The sequence below is a fragment of the Empidonax traillii genome, unplaced genomic scaffold (assembly GCF_003031625.1).
Source record: "Empidonax traillii isolate 1590-97213 ecotype Southwest subspecies unplaced genomic scaffold, ASM303162v1 scaffold380:size670999, whole genome shotgun sequence".
Classification (NCBI taxonomy): domain Eukaryota; kingdom Metazoa; phylum Chordata; class Aves; order Passeriformes; family Tyrannidae; genus Empidonax; species Empidonax traillii.
In genome coordinates, this window is record NW_020955573.1 from 459,596 (window position 1) to 473,983 (window position 14,388).

The 14,388-nt window shown below is 43.0% G+C and overlaps 1 long non-coding RNA gene across 3 annotated transcripts in view; it reads right to left on the reverse strand.

Moving 5' to 3' along the window:
* Positions 1-2,106: 2,106 nt before the first annotated feature.
* LOC114062062 overlaps positions 2,107-14,388 on the reverse strand; it is a 78,065-nt gene continuing 65,783 nt past the window's right edge. For all 3 annotated transcript variants that reach the window (XR_003572303.1, XR_003572302.1, XR_003572301.1), the window contains one exon: positions 2,107-2,358. This is a non-coding gene — a long non-coding RNA (uncharacterized LOC114062062). The remainder of the gene's footprint in view (positions 2,359-14,388) is intronic.

Here is a 14,388-nt window from a genome sequence, read left to right on the forward strand (position 1 = left end):
ATTTGAAAATTTCCTGCAACCTCTGAATCCCTCCCCTAACGCAGCTGTGCCCCAGCCTTTCTTCGAACCTTTCACGAGGCAGATCTGGTTTGATCTGTTTGAAACAACACAGGCCCAGGGTCTTGTGCATATTCCCTGAAAAGTTTGAGGTGATTCCCCTGGGACTGATGGCTGTGCTGATGTCCTGAGTATGTTAATGAGAGGGAATTGGGAATCTCTGATGAAAAAAGGCAGATAGTGCTCCAGTCCTTGCTGTCGTCAAAGCCTCTCTGATAACCATGTCCTTTTCTTCAAAGATTGGAGTCATTTGTGGATTGACTATATAATCCTTGTGCTGAAGCCTGGGAAAACTGCTGTTGATGCCCTTGGCAAGTTCTTAGCCTAAAAAAGCATGAAAAAGAGGACCAAGTAATTTCAATTCCATAAAATACATTAAATGCAGCACACAGGTATGTAAATGGGAAACTCCATAACTGTAATTTGCCCATTTAGAGCCTGATCTAAAGGCTATAAAAGTTAATTTGAAATCTTTTCATTGATTTTAATGGCCTTTAGATCAGGCCCATATTATTCACTGCATATCATGTTTGTTTCAGTGCAATAGTGTATTTATGTAAAATGTGAATTATGCGGATTATAACACAGAGCTCCTGCTTATTGTGCAAGGGCAAAGCTTCTGAAATTATTGGCTTTAACAACACACATAAAATATATATTAAAAAAAAAATCAAAATAAAGTCCCAAATAACGATTAGACTTTTTAAACGCGAGCTTAAAAAAAATGAGGAGGCCTTCTTTTCATTATATACTAATACAACCTAAATGTATTTTAAGCACCATGAAATCCAAATGGAATTTCTCACAATTCCTCATTTCCGACTGCAGCGGTGCAACAGAAAAAAAATTACATGTAAATGATTCAAAACCTCTTGAAGAAGGAGCTTTCCCCCCCCCCCCTAATTTGGGGAGGAAGAAAAAAAAAAAAAAAAAAGGTTTCAACCCAAGCTCAGCAAGGGATAACAGCATTACAGTCTGTGCACGGAGAATTTAGCCCCTCATAATTCTAAATCCTTCTCAAACGCTTTATTGCTATAAGGTGGCTCATACCAGTTTCTACACAACAGGACTCCCATAGCATTAACCATGAGAGATAGGCTTCCAGAAAGAAACTATAGCAAAGTAATTGTAAATCTCTAATGATGCATAAAAGCAAGCTGAATTGGTCCTGAATTCTCAGCATAAAAGAAATGAACCATCAGAAGAACCAATTCTGGTGGCAGTATAACACAGCCCAGTGTGGGAACTGTTTATGGGGTTTGCTGCAGTGGAAATATTCCTGCTAATATGCAAGTGATAGGAATTCATTAAAAATGCCCCAGTGCTGCAAGATCTTGTGATGCCACGTGTGACATTAAAAACAACTCGTTAGCCAAAAAGAAAACCTCCTCTGTACCAGAACAGCTCCCTGTCTGTCTGTCACAGTCACTGCCACATTTCTGTACCATAAATTCGGTGGGTTCTGCCGGGTTTTAAACCCACCTTGCAAGATTTCCAGGGTTTGTGCACTGGGGGGTGGGTTCAGCTGCACCAGGCTGGGCTTTGTTGGAACTGGGCCTACCAAGACATCCCCAGGGACAGCGTGGACAGAACAGAATGAATCCTCATCCCCCTCCCCTGCTGTGCCCAAGAGGACGCCTGGGATGGGGCTTCCAGTGATGGCCTTCAAGGGGACGTGACCATGGACAGTCAGGACAGGGCTGTCCCTGCTGCTGTGCCAACAGAAACCCAAGACCTCCTGTTTCCTTCAACAGTTTAGTCAATTCCTGCTGGATAAGCAGCCGATAAAATATTTTAAATTATACCATTTAATTAATTAACGATGCAATCCACAAATTCCACCAACGAACCAGGCTCACTCCAGAGCTCTCAGTGCACAAACCTGGATCATCACCCACTAATCCAAGAAAACTTGCTCTAGAAGCAGATCAGATGAACAGTCTGAGAGAGCAGAAACCCCTTTCCTCACGCCCAAACCAGAGGTCCCACACGTGTCCCCACCCACACAGCCTCACCCAGCAGCTCCAGCGGGGCCACAAACACGATTTTTTGGAGCTGAGAATCCGGTCGTGCTTCGTGTCTCAGAGATCTCTGGCTCTTTTTTTCCACGCTGCCAAGAGGTGTTGCAGGGCATGCTGCTTTTCCAGCACCAGGGCATCTGTCCACTGAGAACTAGATTGACAAGGCTGAAATGGTTGGGTTTGTCTGCTTGATCATTTCACAACTCTTCGAGCCAGACATCTGAGAGCTCGGCTGCATCATTGCACCGTGTCAACACTGGTGGAGGCACAGATTTGAAATCTGCATACGTGGACAAAAAGAGGGTGGATCTGAAATTAATTAACATTTCCAGGCACTACCTAGAGAAATATTTACCCATAATAAGCATGCATCAAGGAATGTCACATTTTACTGCACAGTTTTTAGTGAAGCTGCAGTTTTCGAGACTCGTATGTGGGACTCCAAGGTTTAGCAATAACTTCTCAATTTATAAAAGCATTGTAAAGAACTCTCTTACCAAAAAAAAAAAAAAGATCACTGATTTAAAGTCAAATTAAAATGAAATGAAATGCAAGTGGCACACTGGGGTTTTCTATGCTTGCAGTTGGCATCTATCTGCACCACACAGTACATGTGAGTTATAAAACATCCCATAACTATGTATAGGTGCTACAGCCTTATCTATTACCCCCATGGAAATTATGGGAAGAAAAGGTAAACAATTTCACAAGGGATTAAAAAATAATAGTAAAAAAATGCCTTGGTCTCACTCTGGTTTGGCTGTGGTTAATGAAACAAGGGGAGAATGAAGTTTTTTTGTTAAGTATCCTCCTCGTACATATATATAAAAATAAAGGAATGGGGAAACTGAGAAAAGAGGAATGATAGAAATTACCTAATTCACACTGCTAAAAACTTCCTTCACACTGGCTAGGTGCATCCATCTCTTATTTCCCTGGGATTTAGGGCTCCTACCCTGTGACCAATTCATAGCTGCTAATTTTGGAAATAAAAGTCCAACCTACTGGACCTACTGGACCCATTGTCCTAGGGATCTCACAGCAGGAAACGCTCTCCAAGGTGCTCCATCCGACAATCCTATATTCCAAGGTACCTCCATTTCTCCCAATCAAATCAGAACAACTCTAATTAAATATAAACAAGAAGCTAAAGTGAGATGAATGGTTTATGGGTGCTTCATCCTTCCCTGCATTGATTAACAGATAGAGAATTCCCCCCTCCACCGACTCAGCTGACAAACCCTGCTGTAATTATTCCTTGTACACGATGATCTGCAAGCACAGTCTCTCTGGCAGGGACACTCCAGCTCCCTCTACACATATTTTGTGCTGCTTGGCTGCACCCACCAGGTATTTACATCCCACGAATCTTGTCTTCCTATTCAAAGTTTCTCAAAGTGGTTTTCCTTTGAAATCAAAGCAGCAGTGGTCACCCTTGCATGGAATGCCATTCTTTGTGAGCCAGGTTTGCAGGGTGGGAGCGTCCCTGGACTCTGCTAATTCCTGGTGCCCAAAGAACTGCTCTATGAGTTCTATTTTTCCTTTTGTTTTCCTTGATGTTGTCACTCTGCTCTGTGAGCGAGCACCAAATACAATTTTCTTTCACATGTGGATGAAATTTTGCTAAAACTGTGCCTTTGCCACCTCGAAATCAATGTCAAAGTTGCTGCAGAAGATGCCTGAACACCTGTAAAGCAGAGCACTGCAACAGGACACTGCAGGGGCTGCACCAGATATTTTCTGGACACCCTGGACCAGATACAGCCACCCAGAGATGGAGTCCAACTTTCGGAGAATGCACTGATTGAGCTTATTTTTAAGTTTACTCTTAGAATAATGCAGTTATTAGAGTATGAACCAGCAGCTGGCAAGAGATGCATCATAGTCTCATCCATTGATTACTCCACAGTTCAAGTTTTGCAAGGGGCATGCAGCCCTTGAGATGGATATCCCTATGCTGGAAAAACCAGAAATCAATAAATCTATTCAGAAAAACATAATTTCATTTTGCTTCTTAACCACAAATTGAGATACACGCATTTCCCCGTCCCTGCTCTTCCCTGACTTAAATATATCCCGTGTTATGTAAGTAATTGTTTTGAACCCACTCTAAGACACAGTCAGAGACATGACTCCAATAACACATTATCAGTAAAACAAAGCAAAACAGTTTCATGTCCCTGCTGGGTTTGTATATACACTCTTAAATGAGCAGATTGTCTCGTTATCCACCCTGATCTGGTCATTGGATGCTCAGGCACAGCTGTCACAACAGGTGCCCCAGCGTCTCCCCCTTCATGGCACCGCCTTTGCTCTCCCCAGTTCGTTGTCAAATTCCTCTGGTGGCTTTGCTGTGCCCTGTCCTGCTCTTCCCAGGTTCATAATTACTTCTGGAATCATCCAGGGCTGGCTGACCCTGCATGTGATAAACCTTCTTCTCAGGCAGCAGTGCTCCTTCACAGGTTGATGTTCTTCATCCCGTCACACGACACCAGTTTATCCATCAGTTTTGGCCATGGGTTTCCTGCCTGGACCTTTCTCCACCTCGATGCCTCCAGTGGCCATTTCTACTGAATGAAACACCCAACAATGTGTTGCAGGAGATACTTTGGGACTACGCAGGGCTAGAGGCTGATTCCTCCACTAGATCAGATCGTCTCCCCCCATGCCAAGCGACAGCAGGAGTCTCCAGTGACTTGAGAATTTCCATGGGCTCTTGTCCAACATTATATTTAACGAGAAAATTCTTTGAAAAAATAACTTCTGTGCCCAAAGATATCACCTCCTCACTTTTGTTTCTCTTTAACATCCTTCAGTGGTGGTTTGGGTTTGCCAAAATTGAGTGCAGAACTCTCCCCTCCTGTTCCTCTCCTCTCACTGCAGATTTATACATCCCATTTTCCCACTGATCTCAGCACTCACTGGAGATATTTTACTGCCCAAAATCCTGTGAGTTCTTCAATTATCAGCTCTGTTCCACTGGGCACTAACAAAGTTTATCTGATACTGCAGCATATCAAACATCTGTAGTTCTGTAACAAAGGTTTTCTTAGCTGGAAGCAAATCCTCTCTGATGTTAAAGTACCTCCAAATAAAGAGACAATTTTATATGATTTTTCCCCCTATTGTCTTCAAGGAATATATTGTAGATTGAGGGCAAAATTTATACACTCCAACCTCTTTTATGTTTTGTAGACATCAGAATATAGGGCCTGATTTCCAGAGTGCTATAATCCATCAGTCTCACTGAATTCCAAAAAGCTGATGAGGGAGAAACTAGACAAAAAGCCAGCTGGGTAACCTGTATCAATGCCTTGAAGCACTGAAAAGATTGGACCAGTAAAAGCCAAAGATTTCTATAATTTTCCTTCGATAAAATTACAAAGGAGCAAGGAAAACATCCAGCTTTTGATTCACAGAACAAACAGTCTCAGTACACTACTAATACCAATTATTTTCTCCCTAAAACCCCAGAGTTAGGAATTAAAACATGTATTTCTATCTTAAGTTTCATCCATTTGGGATTGAAGTATATTTTCCCCCTCAACTTGAAGCACCCAGTCCTGCCTTCCCTGCCTACAACACAGTCCAACATCCCCTCAGAAACACCTCCTTGAACTTGAGAACAAAGTATTATAAAAATCTTCAATGCACTGCCACCATTTTAATGCAATCTATTGCTGAAAACCAAAATCAGAGGCAGTGCCATGTGTTCATCCAGATTTCTGTGGGTCACCTACACTTTAAGGAGTTCATCCTCTATGTTGTTACCCTTTACAGTTCTTTGGGTAGGTTAATTATCATGGGGAGCTAAACTGACTTAAATCCTTGCTGCCTTAAAACTGAATTGATAATTCATCCTTCTCTTCCTTATTCTCCCACTTTTCCCATATTACTTTTAAAATAAAGTAGTTTTTGCTGGTGCATGTGCCTTGACCCCTCCCAGGGTGGGAATTGTCCCAGGTTGATATTTGGCCACCTGCCAAACCAAAATGGGAGCAGCTCATTTGCTCTGCTGTGGTGAAAATATTCCTGAATTGGGGTACAGAGTGATCTTCAAGAAAACCTAAATCTACAACACACGCAAAGAAACTAAGAGAGGTGAAAAGTGGTTTGGGGAGAACCAATCAGAACAGAAAACCAAGGTGCACAAACCCAGCAATGCAAAGGATGCAGATAAAGCTTTGCCACAGCTGCTTGTTTTGTTTTGTTTTGTTAGTGGTGGTTGTTTCTTGGGATTTTTTATTTTCTTTATCTTGTTCTAATCTCTTTATTTTATGGCTTTACTGAACCTACTTTCTCTAAATTGAAATGAATCAAAGAAACCTCCATTTTTGCCCACCCAGCATTGCTGAAGGGAATGGGACACATTCCCTCCCACAGTTCAAAAAAAGCAGGAGTTTCAAACCCACTCTCAGTTTCAGCATTTCTAAAGATACAAAACCTCCAACTTCCATACTGTTAACCTTTTTCTACTCAAGCATCCCAAAAAGGTGGCTGTGTCAGCTACCCAACCTGAAGTTCAAGACCTTTCCGGGCGAGGAGACATTTTAGAGCATAATAAGTACATAAAATCCTTATCAAAGCTTGGGGGAAGGTTGGAATGACCAATGGTTATCAGTCAATAATTGTTAGAGCAGCTGATGGACAAGGGGGTAACCCTTCCCATGCAATTCTGCTGTGGGAATGAGAAAAGCAGCTGGAAGGAATTCATAACCAGAACCTTGCAGAGCTCAGAGAAATGTGATGTATAAACAGATTATTATTTCCTGTGGATATTGATGAGAAATGAACTGGATTTGGCGTGTCTGGAAAACATCCCCACACATTTTAAGCCATCCCAGCTCCCTGGGGCTCGAGGTAAAAACCTCTCCTGTAACTGCAGAGAACTTGGGGAAAAGAAAGCCCTAAATTATCTGGCTGGCTAGAAATACAGAGGCTGAACATTCCTCTTGCACATTTTTCATTTAATTAGTATTTCCTGCGGGTTTTCAGTGTAATGAGTCATTGATTATTGCAAGGAGTGCTTTGTAGGGTAAATTAATTCATTTAAGAGAAACAGTAAGAAGCGTTAAGTAGCCAGATAAATAAATAAAAGGCAAAGTGTGTTGGTTGCAAGTCAGGCCCAGGGGAGCCCCATTTCTGTAAATCAGCTCCTCAGTGAGCCCACCCATACTTGCCCTCCTCTTTCCTCCTCTCTACTTGTACCTACCCCTTCTATAAATTATGAAAAATCCCTGCAGATAAAGCAAATATAACCAAAACTCAGTTCCTCTGTTGAAAATTACGTTCCCTGAGACAAGGTGATAGTTGATTACATGAGAAAATATATGCAAAAAAATGGATTTTCCATTTAATTTAGAGAAAACTTCTACCCGGTGCATGTCCATTTGGACTAATAAAGAGCCTTTTAAAAAGAAAACGAAGAAGAAAGAGTAAAATAACTGCATTTATGGTTAAAAGGAAAAAGACTTGATGTTTGGAGGAGCTGGTTGTACCTGTGAAATTAATCTTAAAATATGGGCACGGGACAAGACTTAAGATATTTAAGGATATAAAGATATGGCTTTTCACAGCATTTCCAAAAAGATTAAATTCTCCTGAAAAAGTCACTGAAACAAGACACATGTTCAGTGCAAACAAAGATGGAAAAGGAGTCACCTTCCTCCTTGGGGCAGCTCTGATTCTTCTTTAGCTGATGTTACCTCAGCTATTTATCAATATATTTATGCAGGATGTGGTTTATCCAGCCAGTCAGCAAAGAGTAAATGTGCAGCTCGACTGTGAGAATTACACACAGGGCAAAACTACACTAAAAGAAACAACATAATCCCTCCTGACCTTACCCTGAGACCAGCCCCACTGCCAACCAACTGAGACCACAAAGGATTTTGCACTAAAATACGTTAGAGGCAGTGGAGTTATAGTTCACAGAGATCCCAAACTCCCTGCAGTGTTAAACTCTATAAATCCAGAGTAAATGTTGCCTCACATTTGGACTGAACACGGAGCTGCAGCATCCATGCCTGTCTTGATGGGTTTTAAATGTTGAGAGGGTTCCCATCGTGCTGTGAAGCCTCATTTTGTCTCTGCAAGACCTGCCTTTCAGCCTTGGAAACTGAATTTTGGATGGCCAAAAAGATGCTGTGAACATCCAAGCACACAAAGGTAACAACCCTCTCAGTTTCCAAATATTTCTTCAATTCAAACCACAAAGAAAGAGGAAAAAAGTATCTTTAGAGAGGAAATTATTCATAGAAATCACACTCCAAGTAGGAAGAAATGCTAAATTCATGAAATAAATTAGTCATTTATAATATGCACCCAGATCTAGCCTGAGATGTGCTATTAACTCATTTAAAGCTGCAAAACTCTGGGGACAAAAGCCACATTTTCCATGTTGGGACTTGCACAGTCAGATTTAAAGCCTATTAATGGTTCTCACCAAGCACCAGCACTGTGAAGTGACCTCACTGAGCCACGTCTGAGCCTTGGCAGAGCACATTCCACCCTACCTGAGGTTCTGCTCCCAGTAAGGAGCAGTTATCAGGCCACATACAAGCTGAATTAAAAGCTCAATTTAAAATAGGGTGTGTGAAAAGTAGCCAAGGAGTCCTTTCCCTGTCTGGAGATCCCTGTTTTCCCAAGAGATGGATTCTAAGGAGCCATTCTGTATTACCTTCTGGTGGTCAATGACAGACCTGCAGTAACTCAGCCCTGCTCACCGTGCCCGGGAACATCTCCCAGAGAACATCTCCCAGGGAGCTCAGGAAGTTTCATTTCTTGGCATAAAGATTAAAAAAAAAAAAAAAAAAAAAAAAAAAAAAAAAAAAAAAAAAAAAAAAAAAAAAAAAAAAAAAGACAAGAAACCTGCCTTTCCAACATCAGCAAACAGGTTGAGCAGGAACAGATTTACAAACTTTGGGGTCGTTTCAATGACAACACGAAGCTGGGAAGTGTCTCTGAGGAGAATGTAGAGATGGGAAGGCACTGGAACAAGCTGCCCAGAGGAGCTGTGGATGCCCTATCCCTGGAAGTGCTGCTGGGAGCAACTTTGCCTAGTGGAAGGTGTCCCTGCCCGTGATAGGGGGTGGAACAAGATGATTTTTATGGTCTTTTCCAACATAAACCATCCTTGGGCTGGTTACAGGATGAAGTTGAAATGACAGTTAGAAGATGAAGCTGAAATGATTGTTTACATTGAGCTTTTTTTCCCAGATCTGTTTGATTATTAAAATTAATCACAGAATCGTAGAATGGTTTGGGTCTGAAGGGACCTTAAAGATCATCTCATATCAGTATTCAGTGAGAATATTCACAGAAAGAGCTGAGTTCTGCCCTATTATTATCCTGGTAAAATATTTTTTTATTTTCTTAAAGCTGCATATGTTGATCCTTGCAATGCCTTACAAATAATGCATTTATCCATCATTTAAATCATACATTATAATTTATAAGTTAGTTATTTTATTTTGGTGCCAATCAAAATGGGAAGCTGTATGAAAGAGCTCAGATTAGGAGAGAGATTTTTCATGGTAAGCTTTAATAAACTCATGATGACATTATAAGAGCTATCACAGAAAAACCTGCCATCTAATAATAAGCTTGTTCCTGTTTATTTAGATGTTCCACCTTGTACATGTTTGTAAGAAGTTAATCATTGCAGCAGAGTTAAACCTACATAAATAGGTGAGTGTGCTCTGGCTCAAACCTGCAGCACTGAACTCTGCCTAACCTGTGAGGAGTGGGTTTGAGACTTCAGCCCTTTTCATGGCAGAATCCAACATCCTTCTGCAGGTGTGTGTGATGTTTTGCCCACACAGCTCCAGTGTGAGGCAGGGTGGAGATGACCACCCAAGCCCTGTCCTCGCACAGCCCTGTCCAACCTGACCTGGAATGTTCCCAGGGATGGGCCATCCAACAGCTCTCTGGGCAGCCTGTTCTGGTGTTTTACCACTCTCACTGTAAAGCAATTTCCTCTTGAGTCTGTCTTGCCCTTACCCCACCAGGCTGGAAGCTCCAATAGCTTCCAGGAGTCCCTGGAACAGCCCCATGAGATGGTGGAGGTCCTGTAAGGCAGCCACCTGTTCCCTTGCATTCCACAAACTAAAATACATTCCAAATGTAGTCATCAAAGTCAGTCCTGAGGAAACAACTCTCCCAACAGAATAAACCCCAAAACATACCCATGTTCTCTGATCCCAGGGGAGCAGAGTCTTCCTGGCTGCTCCTCTTGCAGAGGCCAGGACAAAGCACGAGCCATCGACTCCTGCAGGCTGCACAGACAAAACCACCACCCTCTGCCTGCTGCCTGTGCCACGGTGGCTAAACACTGATACTCCTTCCTGCCTCCCAAGCACATGGCAGAGCTCTGGAGCTGTTGATAAATGAGATTTCAGGAAGGGCCGTGTTAGATCCCAGATATTTGCCGTGTCCTGCTGTGCCCCAGCCAACCACGGCCATATGGACCGGTGGGAGCACCACTGGCTACACGTGCTGGTGGCCCTCGGGTCAGACGTGGCAGCAGCACTGCCCAGCCTCCCTCCAATGTGCACAGAGCCACCTTCATAAATCACACACTGCAACACGTCCCCAGCAGCCTGGAATCCATCCAGCTGGACCACGGGCACGGATCATCCACCCCTCGGCACTGCGGTGCAGGACAACGGCAGCACGAGATGCCAAATGCTCTCCATGGGAAAGGGATGTTCTCTGTGGGAATGGGAATGTTCCCTGTGGGAATGGGAATGTTTCCTGGAACCATCCCAAATCACCTCAAGACCTAAACAAGCCCTGGTCTTTCCACCACCCTGCAGAGAAATGAGTCCACCTCAACTGGCGTCAGCATTTCTGCAGAGAGGTGGAAAGCAGATTTTCCTCTTTCAAAGAAGAAACCTCCTCTCACACCCACTTCTTCCAGCATTTTTTCCCTGTCCAGAACAAACTGGTGTTGGTTTCCTGCAGAAAGGAGCAGGTCAGCCTGTCTGATTCCGAAATATCATTTGCCTCCTTCCCCCCAGATGGCAAACTCTTCAGTTTCTGCCACCACTAAACATACAAATAAATCAAGATATGATCTGCTAACATATTCAAAAGGATGTTTGGCCAAAATATCTTTTTTTTTTTTAGCTTCAAACATCAATTTCATTCCGTAATGAATACATATTTCATCTCATAACATTTCATTTTTCATACATTTAGCAAAATTGCTTAACTGATACTATTTTTCCCCCCCAAACAGCTTTATTCCTACACTAAAAACATGCAAATCAAAGCCTTGCACTCTTACATAATGTGCAGAATTCCCTACTGTTGGTTCAATCGCTAAATTATAAAATATTCATAATAACTGTATTTTTTTTTTTTACAATATTCATTTGGTATCTTGGCTATTTTATGAAAATCACATGAAGATACAAGGACGGAATTTTACAGGTCCCTATATTTCCATTTTTCCTTGCTCCCTTTCTCCAGAGGGGACCCTCCCCAGCACCCACCACGTGCTCCGCACGCCGAGAGCCTTATCGGGAGACACCGAGGCACATCCAGCCTCACTTCCCTGAGCTTAATGCCCTTTGCAATTCTTGTCTGAGCAGTTGTTAGCCGAAGACGAGACGACTTATTTCAATTCATTCCCTGCATAATCCACCTCATGAATTCACACCTCACCTACCGCACATTCAAGGGCCCAGAGACGCACAATATTTCCTACTGTGTGTTTTAAACCCACATCCTCCCGGAGACACGATAAGAGCTTAATAGCTTTGACACCGCTCTGTTTTCATATTCATGCATAAGTTATGGATACAGCAACAGATCAGCACTTCTTTGTGCTTGGCAGTGGCTCTGCTTCGCTGCCTTAAACTGTCTGAGTCAAGGCCACGTTTTAATGCCATAGACGCCCCATTCAATACCAGTATGACCACATTTTAAAAGCCACCCTGTACCACTTCATTGCCGCAGATGTCCTTTACATCTGGCAAAGGGCCGTTTCTCTGCATGTCAACAGTAATTCAGTTTAACAGCTGTCTCTTTTGACAAGCTTAGTGTCAGACTCTAAAATGACAGGGTGACAGTTTTCCTTTTCTTTAACAGAACGTAGCGCAAATTAACCGTTTGAGTGCGGGATCACCCGGCACCTCCCAAAGGCGCTTTTGAGAGTCAGAGGAACAGGATTAGGAATTGTTGGTATTAACAACCAGAAAGGAAAACCTCTAGGGCCTAACACTGCCCTGGAACTGAGATTTTTACCTGAAATCTGGGTTTCAACACCCAGAAGACCTTAAATCGGGTTGAAGTCGATGTCAGAGGCAAACGCTGGGAATTTGCGAACTGAAGTGGGAAGTGATTTTCCTGAGCTGCATAAAGACACAGGAGAATTTTCCATGCAGTTACAGAATCACAGGATATGCTGAGCTGGAAGGGATCCACAAGGATCATCGAGTCCAACCCCACAGGACTGTCCCCAAGGGTCACACCATGTGCCCAAGAGCATCAGCACCGGTTAGCACAGCAACTAAAGGTACCCTCAGTCTCAGCTTTCCAACATCTCTCAGTGCACAAAGGTTTTCCACAAATTTCAGGCGCACAAAAGCACCTCGGCATAATTTCTGTAGGACTACAACTGTGCCTGAGATAATACTGTACATCCTAATGATTGAAACCTTTAGCACATAAGCCAGCTCGTGGACAGGAACAAAGTGCCACCGTGATTTATGAACCACAGTAAATACTGCAGAGATATTGCTTTAATTTGGTGCTCAAATAAAAATTCATTTAAAAATGTAAACATAATACTTTGTGTATTTAAACCACATGCTGATAAAAGTTGTCCACTGAGCCACCTCCTTGTGTCCATGTTCTACCAGGGCTAAGCAGTACCTAAAGTTGCTTCCCTGATTCAGTCCTTGGCCAACCTCAAAGTAAGTGGACTTTACTCCAGTTCACATAATTTATATTATTTTAAAGAATTTTGGAAGCCTTTCTGTTGTTTGTTCCTGGGTAAGCAGGTACAGTTAAAGCACTATTAAAAAAAAAAAAAAAAGAGGTTGAAAGGGGGGGGTACAGACAATTTAAATACCTTCAGTAATTGTTTTTGTTTGCTTAGTTATACATTGTCAGAAGGATGAACTTTTCTACAGAAAACACTGGCACATTTTGCCCAGAGAGGAGGTAGATGTCCAGTCCCTGGAGACATTCAAGGTCAGATTGGATGAGCCTCTGAGCAATCTGATCTAGAGAAAGGTGTTCCTGCTCCTGGCAGGGGGTTGGACCAGATGGCCTTTAGAGATCCTTTCCAGCCCAAACCACTGTGTGACAAATATTTGTCTGTGCTACCCCTCACTGTAACATCTGGGCACCTCATGACGTTTCGAGAGGCTCACACTCAAATGCCTGTGACTCTCTCTGACAGCCATGCTCATCTGGAGCAGCTGAAACGGAGACTTCTCATTTCTCAGTCTCAAAATACAGCCAAGCTCTTCCTCTTTTATTCAGCCTTTTTACCACAGAATTGGTCATGTCCTCAGAATCCTTCCCTGGGAGGGTGGGCAGGCCCTGGCACAGGTTGCCCAGAGAAGCTGTGGTTGCCCCTGGATCCCTGGAAGTGTCCAAGGCCAGGTTGGACGGGGCTTGGAGGAACCTGGGCTAGTGGAAGGTGCCCCTGCCCATGGCAGGGGGTGGGACTGGATGGGTTTCAAGGTCCCTTCCAACCCAAACCATTCCATGATTCTAAGCAGTCACTTATTCTCCACCACATCTCCGATACAGCAAAACTTGTATGTCCCTGTGCTGCAGGAGCCGGGACAGAGATGCTGAAGGTGCCAGCTCCCTCCTGACTCCTTTCTTACCCACACACCCCATCTGTTCTTTTCCATATCCCGGGAATTCGTACTTCCATAGCCAGAGGTGAGTCTCTGCACAGGGAACGTATCGCTGGTGTTTTATTAATATCTCATGCAGCTCAGTTCAGCTGCAAACACATTTTTAGCACAACACCAGCCCCATGGGAGCGTTCAGGTCCCTGGGTTTGCAGGGGTAGGTCGCTATTATTGCACTAACAGCTCAGCTCCGCAAAACACATAGAATAGTTTAAAATATTTAACCATCATAAAATCCATCGCAAGCCTGGAACACTAATAATTCTATAAAGTTAAGCTGAACAGAGTACTATTCAGCTGTAAATTTTATGGCTACCCTCTCCACCTCTTATGAAGTGTGAAAAGAGGCTTCATATCTGTCAGTCTTTGCCCAGAAATGACTTTCGCTGATTACTTAAACTTTCGTTAAATAAGCTTTGCACAAGCTGTAA